The sequence below is a fragment of the Mobula birostris genome, chromosome 29 (genome assembly GCF_030028105.1).
Source record: "Mobula birostris isolate sMobBir1 chromosome 29, sMobBir1.hap1, whole genome shotgun sequence".
In the NCBI taxonomy this organism is placed as follows: Eukaryota; Metazoa; Chordata; class Chondrichthyes; order Myliobatiformes; family Myliobatidae; genus Mobula; species Mobula birostris.
In genome coordinates, this window is record NC_092398.1 from 35,039,117 (window position 1) to 35,050,999 (window position 11,883).

An 11,883-nucleotide genomic window follows, 5' to 3' on the forward strand; every position below is an offset into this window, starting at 1 on the left:
CATACGTGGATAGGGGAGATCTTAAATGAATTTTTTTGCTTCTGTGTTTACTCAGGAGACAGACACGGAGACTACAGAAGCGAAGCAAAGAGGTGTCAACTTCATGGATCCAATACATATTACAAAGGGGGAAGTGTTTGTTGTCTTGGATCCGCACCAGAAAGCCTCACAGAAACGGGTTGTGCTACAGTTTGTTTGGCACAGCCTCAGCAAGGATGTGCATGATTGGACTGTAGCCTGTGTGAATTGCCAGCAGGAAAATTAAACCATGTTCAGGCTCCATTGGCACATTTTGAGGTCCTTGAGTGACGGTTTGTCCATGTCAATGAAAGAGAACTTTGTTGGTCCTCTTTCCCCCGCTTCTGTGATTTCACACACCTTCTTACCATGGTGGACTGTAGACCAGGTGGCCAGATGTCATCCCTCCCGCACTAATGACGGCCACAGACATGGCTCAGGTGTTCATCAACACCTGGGTTGCTGGGTCTGGCACCCTATCTGACCGCGATCCCCAGATGATTTCAGACCTCTGGGCTGCGATGGCCCAGAACCTCGGCGTTGGGCTACATCCACCATGGGGCATGTCACCCAGATTCCAACGCTGTGTGAGAGGTTTCACTGCTCCTTAAAGGCTGCTAATGAGGGCTTCCCTGATTGATAAGTGTTGGCATGATCATCTCCCTTGGGTCTTCCTGGGACACAGAACTGCTCCAAAAGACAACCTGTAGTTGTCTGTGGCAGAGTTCATAGAGGGACAGCCGTTACAAGTGCAAGGAGATTTCATTCCTGACCTGATCAGCAGCATTCCACCCTCCCCAGTAAATTCAATTCCTTTTCACCTATCCTGGCGTACAGCACTCCTTGGGTTCCTGTTCACTTACATTCCACCTCGTTTGTTCACGTCCGCCGTGACACACACCAATACCTGAGGCCCCCTTATGATGGCCCGTTTAGATTAGAGGAATAAACCTGAACGGCTTTCAGTAAATTGCCTTAAACCAGCCAAAAGGAGTATCCTGCTGCCATGTCCTGGAGTCACAACATGGCCTTGAGTTCTGGTCCATGTAGGTACCAATGATATGGGTAGGATGAGTGATGAGGTTCTGCATAGAGAGTTCTGGGAGTTTGGTGCCAAGTTGAAGGGCAGGACCTCCAGGATTGCAATCTCAGGATTGCTACCTGTGTCACGCTAGTGAGGCCAGAACTAGGAAGATTATACCGTTTAATACGTGCCTAAGGAGTTGGGAGTAGGAGGGATGACATGATTTTTCAATCATCGGGCTCTTTTCCAGGGAAGGGAAGCCTAAACAGAAGGAATGGTTTGCACCTGAACTGGAGGCAGACTAAAATCCTAGTGGGAAGGTTTGTTAGTGCTGCGTGGTGGGTTTAAACTGGAGTTGCAGGGGGATGGGAACCAGAATGCCAGAACAGTTAGTGGAGAGGTTGTAGAGGCAGATGTTGGTAAGACCTCAGTCAAAGTTAGGAATCACATGGTGCGAATAGTGTCCTATGTTGCCTAAACTTCAATGCATGAAGTGTCACAGGAAAGACAGATAATTGTGCTGAGGATGAGGTAGCTGGTTTACAAACACAGGCAATGTGTATTGAGGAGAGGCTGTTGATAGGGAAAAATTGCAGTCAACAGGATGAGTTGCAAGGTAAAAGGTGGACAAAATTGAAAAGGGACTAAAGGTGTGGTATCTGAATGTACGCAGTATACAAAATAAGGCAGATGAACTTGCAGCACTGTTGCAGATTAGCAGGTATGATGTTACAGGCCTCATTGAATCATACATGCCAAAAAGGCAATGTTAAAATAGTCAAGGGGGACTTCAATATGCAGGTAAATTGTGAAAATCAGGTTGGTGCTGGATTGCTGGAGGGGCAACTTCTAGAGTGCCTACAAGATGGCTTTTTACGGCAGCTTCCGGTTGAGCCCACTAAGGGATCAGCAATTCTAGAGTGGGTGTTGTGCAATGAACCAGAATTGATTAGAGAGCTTAAGGTAAAAGAACCCTTGAGGGCAGGTGGTCATAATATCAATTTCACCCTGAAATTTGAGAAGGAGAAGCTAAAGTCAGATGTATCAGTATTACAGTGGAATAAAGGGAACTACAGAGGCATGAGAGAGTTGTTGACTGGAATTGTTTGGAAAAGAACACTGGCAGGGATGACAACAGAGCAGCAATGGCTGGAATTTCTGGAAGCAATTCAGAAAGCACAGGATATATATGGAGAAGAAGATGGCAGCGCGCATTCCGGTGATGAATATCTGTTATCTGTCAAGTAGGGTGCCGTGCACCATCCTGCTTTGATGGAGACAGACATGAGAGCATGGAGGAACATCTGGTGAAACTTTTGAAATGCCTGCTTCACTGCCGCTGCTACTGTGTGATCCTGATTCTCCAGAGGGGAAGGCCCCGAGTCCTGGGCTTTGCTTGTTGTTTGGCGGCCGGGGTGGGGTCGAAGCGCTCGGCAGAGATGGTGCTTGGAGCCGGAGGCTGGAAGTTTTCAGACGGACTCAGAGTCGGCTGTGGTCGGGTGCTTCCAAGGTGCTGCATTGGCAAGTTTGCAGCACTAGAGGTTCATGGCAGGGAGAGTTTCTCCCTTCTACCGTCCGCGTGAGATGATGGGCTATCAGGACTTTGAGACTTTTTTTTACCATGCTCATGATCTGTTCTTTATCAAATTACAGTATTGCTTTGCACTGTTGTAACTGCATGTTATAATTATGTGATTTTGTCAGTTTTAGTCTTGGTCTGTCCTGTGTTTCTGTGATATCGTACTGGAGGAACATTGTATCATTTCTTAATGCATGCATTTCTAAATGACAATAAACGAGGACTGAGTGTCCTCATAATCTAATCTAATCTAATATACATCCCAAAGAGGAAAAAGTATTCTAAAGGCAAGATGACGCAACCGTGGCTAGCAAGTAAAGTCAAAGCCAACATAAAAACACAAAGGAGGGTGTATAGTAGAGCAAAAATTAGTGGGATGTTAGAGGAATTGAAAGCTTTTAAATACCAACAGAAGGCAACTAAAAATGTCATTAAGAAAGTAAAAATGGAATAGGAAAGTAAGCTAGCCAATAATATTAAAGAGGATACCAAAAGTTTCTTCAGATGTGTAAAGTGTAAAAGAGAGTCAAGGGTGCATATCAGACCGCTGGAAAACAATGCTGGAGAAGTAGTAATGGGGGACAGTGAAATGGTGGATGAACTGAATACATATTTTCCATCAGTCTTCACTGAAACTGAAAGGTAGATAAGTCGCCTGGACCAGATGGTGTACATCCCTGAATTCTGAAAAAGGTGGCTGAAGAGATCGTGGAGGCTCTAGTAATGATCGTTCAAGAATCACTAGAATGGTTCTGGAAGGCTGGAAAATTGCAAATGTCACTTCATTCTTCAAGAAGGGAGAGGCAGAAGAAAGGAAACTATAGACTAGCTAATCTGGCCTCAGTGGTTAAAATGTTGGGATTGATTATTAAGGGTGAGGTCTCAGGGTACTTGGAGGCAGATGATAAACTAGGCCATAATCAGCATGGTTTCCTCAAGGGAAAATCTTGCCTGACAAACCTGTTGGAATTGTCTTGAAGGATAGAAACAGGAGAATCAGTTGATGTGTACCTGAATTTTCAGAAAGCCTTTGACAAGGTGCTACACATGAGGCTGCTTAAAAAGCTGCAAGCCCATGTGACAGGGGTCCTGAATTACCCCTATGAACTGTGCTCAATTACCCCTACGAACTGTGCTTTCAAAAAGAAAGAGAGAGAGTTATTTAACACCGACATGTTGTTTTGAAAAGAGAGAGCGAGACGAAGACTAACTTTTGGACTGTCACTTTAAGGCACTGGGAGTAGCTTTTGGATTTCTGCTGAGTTGGAGACAGACAGCACCGAGCAGCCCGTAAGTTGCTATGGTGACCGAGGGTGGTGTTATTTGATGGACAATCGATGTTATGATTTTTCAGCAGAGTGTTTATATTTCTCAAGGACATTTGCCTGCTTGTACATTTCTTACACAGAGAAGAAAAGGAGGAGTTATTTGAGAGACAGTTGATGCTCAGCACGGGAAGATAAAATAGAAGGTCAGATGATAGACCTCAGGCACATGTTTTGGACACTGAATGAGCTTTGTTGTGCCCACAGGAAAAGTGGTTTTTGGAGGATTGATCAGGCAGATCGATCAGTCGCTCTTGCAGTGAGAAAAGGGATTGACTGGTGGGGAGTTGTCCATGTGTCTACCCTTGCCTGGGTTGATAGCTCCACCACAGAAAACCAGTCCCCTTTGTTGTGGTCACAGTCGGTGACTTTTAAAGGATTTCGGAGGACAACGAGAAGATCGATGGCGTCAGCTCACCTGAAGACTCAAATCTCTCTCTCTCTCTCCAATACCACGAACTAAACTGAACTTTACTCATCATCGTAAGACTGTATCTTTTTACCCCTAGACTTAAAGAAGCTTGGTTTTTCATATATGTTTGTACATATTTCCACACTTACTGATTTACTTATTTATATAATCATTGCTAACCTGTTTGATTTATCTACATTTATATTACTGTATTGCGTAGTTACTAATAAATAATATTAGTTAATAGCAATACTGGACTCCAAGTGTTTTCCATCTCTGCTGGTTCTTTATTCCTGTCACAGGGTACGTGACACAGGAAAGATTCTAGCATGGATAAAGCAGTGGCTGATTAACAGGAGGTAAAGAGTGGGCATAGAGAGAGCCTTTTCTGGCTGGCTGCTGGTGACTAGTGGTGTTCCACAAGGACAAGTTCTTTTTATGTTATTTGTCATTGATTTGGATGATAGAATTGATGGCTTTGTTGAAAAGTTTGCAGGTGATATGAAGATAGGCGGAGGGACAGGTAGTTTTGAGGAAGTAAAGAGGCTACAGAAGGACTTGGACAGATTAGGAGGATGGACAAAGAAATGGCGGTGTTGGGAAATGTATAGTCATGGGCTTTAGGGAATCCTGCATGAGGACTCTCAAGTCCCTTTGTACCTCCGATTTCTGAATTTTCTGAATAATCTACATTTATTCCTTTTACCAAAGTTCGTGACCATACACTACACTCCATCTGCCATTTCTCTGCCCGTTCTCCTAATTAGTTCAAGTCGTTCTGCAGCCTCCTGCTTCCTCAACACTACTTACCAATCCACCTATCTTCCTATCTCCTTAATGAATTATAGCTGCTATCGTATCTTCTTTGTAACTGCAACTCTAAATATAAGAATGTTGCTCTGCATACAGAGGTTCATGGGGTGAAGGCAAGGACAGGAGGACCTTTTGCGGCAGCAGGAAGATGGGGTGAGAGTGGATGTCTAGGAAATGGAGGAGACGCCAGTGATGGCAGCATCAGTGGTGGTGAGTGAACGGCCATTCTTTGAAGGAGGAGGTCATCTCAGATGTTCTGGAATGGAAAGTCTCATCATGAGGATAGATGAAGCAGAGATGGAGGAACTGAGACGTGTTGACACTCATTGACAGGTGTGCACACTTTCCACCACACTTACAGACACGCGCACTTGATCCATCTGGATTATTGTAGTCCCGCCCACTCAGCACTCCTTATGGGAAAGCAGTATACATCATCAAAGATACCCACCACCCAGACCATGCTCTCTTCTTGCTGATGCCATTAGGTAGAAGGTACAGGAGCCTCAGGACTTGCACCACCAGGTTCAAGAACAGTTACTACCCCTCCACCGCTCTTGAATAAAAGGGGATAACTACATTCACTTGTCCCATCGAGATGTTTCCCACAACCATTGATCTCACTTTAAGGACTCTATCTCATGTTCTGGTTATTTGTTGCTATTTATTTATATTAGCATCTTTTATTGCTCCTGTTATAGTTACTATTCTACAGATTTGCTGAGTATGCCAACTGGAAAATGAATCTCAGGGTTGTATATGGTGACACATATGTACTTCGATAATAACATTTACTTTGAACTTTGAAGCAACATACCCCAGTGCCAAGGTGCAAAATACATTACATAGCACATGTAGTTACGATAGTTCGTTCTGGAAGGCAGCACTGATGGGAGGGGCCATCTCCCAGCCCAGTACGGATACAGCGTGCCCAAAGTCCTGTAAAGCCTAGTCCGCCCTACAACCAAGTCAATGCAGCTTCTTCACCTTTGAACTCGCTAATGAATCGGGCTTGCAGTATTCTACGTTACCCATGTGCAACAGGGTCTTGTGATCATAATGAAAATGTCCAAGATAATCACTTGCTCCCTTTGTTGGATCACGCACTGCCTTGGCACAATGGTAGCCACAAGTCCAGGGGAGAAAGTGGGAAGCATCAGAGAGACATGCTGGAATGATCAATAAACTAATCGTCTGGAATAAAATGACCTTGCCTGGTGTCTCAGGGGCAGATGTGTCTGCACACACACCACCCCTAACACTCCTCCTCTGTCACCAATCCCACACCCTTCCTGCAGAGCTCCACCCTCACTGTTTCCTACATCTTATGCTTTCACCAGATTTACAAACTCACTCTCCTACTGCACATTGACAAATACAATACCATGTAAAACTCTTAGGCACCCTCGCTATATATGTACTGAATATACTGATTGTAATTTATAGTTTTCATTGTTATGTATTGCTACCACAAAATAACAAATGTCACGACATCTGCCAGTGATATTAAACCTGACTCTGAAAGCACGTGGAGATTGTGCAGAGTTCATCAGGATTCTGCCTGGGTCATAGGGCACGTGTCTGGGGTTTGGGCTCCCATTGTCAGCTAGAGTGGGGATCGATTGGAAAATGAAGCCTGAGCATTGATGGGGGGAATTGGAGGTCTGTCTGTCTGGGTGGGAAGGAGGAAGAACAGGGCTTGTCTTGATGTTGTTTTGTTGCCTGTGATCTGTGTTGTTCTGAGCATTATGGCATCAGAACGTGCAGCAACATTTGCAGGCTGTACCCCCTCCCCTCCCCAGCGCACCCTGAAGTGGTGTTGGTTTGTTAATGCAAACGATGCATTTCACTGTATGTTTCGGTGTACACGTCACAAATAAAGCTGGGTCTGAATCTGAACTTTAGCTGGACTGATAATGGAAAGACAGCGCAGACATGTCAGCCCACCTATGCTAACCATCGAGCACCATCTCTCCTGCTCCCATTCAACATAAAGCACAGGACAGCAGAGCAGAAGAAATGGCCCTTCAGCCCACATTACCACTGCTGTACATATCAATTTTAACATTCAAGTTCAACCATAGCCAATGGATGAGCATTCCTCCACAGCCAAGGTGCAAAACACATTACCAACAGCACGCAGCACGCAGCACAAAAAGCACATATGGTTATAATTATAGAAAAACATACAGTCACAAAGAAAAAAAAATCATAATATAACCCAAGTACGGAAAATGAGGCCAGAGAAATAATAACAAGGAGATGGCAGATGAACTAAATAATTATTTTGCATCAGTCTTCTCTGTGGGAGACACTTGCAGTGTGCCTGATGTTGAAATGTGTAGGGAAGAAAAGTGGGTGTAGTTACTATTACAAGGGGGAAGGTGCTCAAAAAGCTATGAGACGTGAATTGAAGGTATGAGACATGAATTAGCTAAGATAGACTGGCAAATGACACTTAAAGGATTGACGGTGGATATGTAATGGCAAGCATTTAAAGGTTGCACGGATGAACTACAACAATTGTTCATCCCAGTTTGGCAAAAGAATAAATCAAGGAAGGTAGTGCACCCGTGGCTGACAAGAGAAATTAGGGATAGTATCAATTCCAAAGAAGAATCATACAAATTAGCCAGAGAAAGTGGCTCACCTGAGGACTGGGAGAAATTCAGAGTTCAGCAGAGGAGGACAAAGGGCTTAATTAGGAAGGGGAAAAAAGATTATGAGAGAAAACTGGCAGGGAACATAAAAACTGACTGTGAAAGCTTTTATAGATATGTAAAAAGGAAAAGACTGGTAAAGACAAATGTAGGTCCCCTACAGACAGAAACAGGTGAATTGATTATGGGGAGCAAGGACATGGCAGACCAATTGAATAATTACTTTGGTTCTGTCTTCACTAAGGAGGACATAAATAATCTTCCAGAAATAGTAGGGGACAGAGGGTCCAGTGAGATGGAGGAACTGAGCGAAATACTTGTTAGTAGGGAAGTGGTGTTAGGTAAATTGAAGGGATTGAAGGCAGATAAATCCCCAGGGCCAGATGGTCTGCATCCCAGAGTGCTTAAGGAAGTAGCCCAAGAAATAGTGGATGCATTGGTGACAATTTTTCAAAACTCGTTAGATTCTGGACTGGTTCCTGAGGATTGGAGGGTGGCTAATGTAACCCCACTTTTTAAAAAAGGAGGGAGAGAGAAACCGGGGAATTATAGACCGGTTAGCCTAACGTCAGTGGTGGGGAAACTGCTGGAGTCAGTTATCAAAGATGTGATAACAGCACATTTGGAAAGCGGTGAAATCATCGGACAAAGTCAGCATGGATTTGTGAAAGGAAAATCATGTCTGACGAATCTCATAGAATTTTTTGAGGATGTAACTAGTAGAGTGGATAGGGGAGAGCCAGTGGATGTGGTATATTTGGATTTTCAAAAGGCTTTTGACAAGGTCCCACACAGGAGATTAGTGTGCAAACTTAAAGCACACGATATTGGGGGTAAGGTATTGATGTGGATAGAGAATTGGTTAGCAGACAGGAAGTAAAGAGTGGGAATAAACGGGACCTTTTCAGAATGGCAGGCGGTGACTAGTGGGGTACCGCAAGGCTCAGTGCTGGGACCCCAGTTGTTTACAATATATGTTAATGACTTGGATGAGGAAATTAAATGCAGCATCTCCAAGTTTGCGGATGACACGAAGCTGGGTGGCAGTATTAGCTGTGAGGAGGATGCTAAGAGGATGCAGAGTGACTTGGATAGGTTGGGTGAGTGGGAAAATTCATGGCAGATGCAATTTAATGTGGATAAATGTGAGGTTATCCACTTTGGTGGCAAAAATAGGAATACAGATTATTATCTGAATGGTGGCCGATTAGGAAAAGGGGAGTTGCAACCAGACCTGGGTGTCATTATACACCAGTCATTGAAAGTGGGCATGCAGGTACAGCAGGCGGTGAAAAAGGCGAATGGTATGCTGGCATTTATAGTGAGAGGATTCGAGTACAGGATCAGGGAGGTACTACTGCAGTTGTACAAGGCCTTGGTGAGACCACACCTGGAGTATTGTGTGCAGTTTTGGTCCCCTAATCTGAGGAAAGACATCCTTGCCATAGAGGGAGTACAAAGAAGGTTCACCAGATTGATTCCTGGGATGGCAGGACTTTCATATGAAGAAAGGCTGGATGAACTGGGCTTGTACTCGTTGGAATTTAGAAGATTGAGGGGGGATCTGATTGAAACGTATAAAATCCTAAAGGAATTTGTCAGGCTAGATGCAGGAAGATTGTTCCCGATGTTGGGGAAGTCCAGAACGAGGGGTCACAGTTTGAGGATAAAGGGGAAGCCTTTTAGGGCCGAGATTAGGAAAAACTTCTTCACACAGAGAGTGGTGAATCTGTGGAATTCTCTGCCACAGGAAACAGTTGAGGCCAGTTCATTGGCTATATTTAAGAGGGAGTTAGATATGGCCCTTGTGGCTACGGGGATCAGGGGGTATGGAGGGAAGGCTGGGGCAGGGTTCTGAGTTGGATGATCAGCCATGATCATAATAAATGGCGGTGCAGGCTCGAAGGGTCGAATGGCCTACTCCTGCACCTATTTTCTATGTTTCTATGTAAGCTGAAAGACCTATGTGTACCAAAGTCACTTGGACCAGATGAACTACACCCTAGGGTTCTGGAAGTGGTAGGAGTAGAGATTGTGGAGGCATTAGTAATGTTCTTTCAAAAATCATTGGACTCTGGAATAGTGCCAGAGGACTGGAAAATTGCAAATGTTTCTCCACTCTTTAAGAAAGGAGGAAGGGAGCAGAAAGGAAATTATAGACCTGTTAGCCTGACCTCAGTGATTGGGAAGATCAATTGTTAAGGATGAGGTGATGGAGTACTTGGTGACACAGGACAAAGTCAGCATGGTTTCCTTAAGAAAAATCTTGCCTGACGAACCTGTTGGAATTCTTTGAGGAGATTACAAGTAGGATAGATAGAGGGGATGCAGTGGATTTTGTATATTTGGACTTTCATAAGGCCTCTGACAAGGTGCCACACATGAGGCTGCTTACCAAGTTAAGAGCCCATGATATTACAGAAGTTACTGGCATGGTTAGAGCATTGGCTGATTGATAGGAGGCAGCGAGTGGGAATAAAGGATTCTTTTCTGGTTGGCTGCCAGTGACTAGTGGTGTTCCGCAGGGGTCGGTGTTGGGACCACTTCTTTTTATACTGTATATCAATGATTTAGATGATGGAATGGATGGTTTTATTGCCAATATAATAAGATCGGTGGAGAGGCAGTAGTGTTGAGGAAACAGGTAGGCTGCAAATGACTTACACAGATGAGGAGAATGGGCAAGAAAGTGGTAAATGAAATACAGTGTTGGAAAATGCATGGTCATACACTTTGGTAGAAGAAATAAATGAGCAGACTATTTTCTAAATGGGGAGAAAATCCAAAAATTTGAGATTCAAGGGGACTTGGGAGTCCTTGTGCAGATCACCCTAAAGGTTAACTTGCAGGTTGTGTCGGTGGTGAGGAAGGCGAATGCAATGTGAGCATTCATTTCAAGAGCTCTAGAATATAAGACCGGGGATGTGACGCTGAGGCTTTATCAGACACTGGTGAGGCCTCACCTTGAGTATTACGAACAATTCTGGGCTCACCATCTAAAAGATGTGCAGGTGTTGGAGAGGGTTCAGAGGAGGTTTGCAAGGATGACTCCAGGAATGAAAGGGTTATCATAAGAGGAATGTTTGATCGCTCTGGGTCTGTATTCGCTGGAATTTAGGAGGATGAGGGGGAAATCTCATCGAAACCTTTCAAATGTTTAAAGGCCTAGACAGAGTGGATGTGGAATGGATGGGTGGGTGAGTCTAGGACAAGAGGACACAGCCTACGGATAGAGGGGTGTCCTTTTAAAACTAGATGCGGAGAAACTCTTTTTAGCCAGAGGGTGGTGAATTTGTATTGCAGGCAGAGCTTTATAGGTTCTTGGTTGGCCACTGTATCACAGGTTACGGGGAGTGCGGCTGGGGAAGGGGGAGAAGGATCGGCCATGATTGAATGGTGGAGCAGACTTGATGGGCCAAATGGCCTAATTTTGCTCCTGATCAGACCCTGTGTGCTGCAATGTTGTTGCAAGTTTTGTTTTTTTTATTGCACCTTGTGCACTTCAGCACATAGACATAATCTCCATTTTAACCCCAGTCAAAAGGAAAAGTCATCCTTACCGCAAAGCAATGCAACCTACTGGTGGTTGACGACTGACTCACGCGGTCGACTAGCTCGCAGCGCTGGAGGCTCAGAGCAGTACCAGTGAATGGTCTGGTTCCATGAAGGGGGGAGTTTGTAAGTGACTGATGTGGTTTGTAAGCTCACTGTGGCTTTGATTTCTCCGGCTTGCACCCACAACTCGCTCTCTGTACTGAAGGGAATGAGCCAAGAGGGCATGCACCTGAAGATCTTCTCACCCCACATCCCCACTTTAACTCCCGAGCATCACCACGATAACTGAGACTTGCATCTCACCAGCAATAACATCTGTAAGTTTTCTGAAATACTTTTAGCCACCTGTGCATGGCTGGCTGTGATGGCTTTGGGGATTTCAGCCTGGGAAACAGATGGCAGATACAGCCCCAACCAGTGGACCCTTGTGCTGAATGTCAGGAGGGAGCTTCACTCTGTGTCTGACCCCAGGACTGCGTGATGGGACGGTGTGGAGG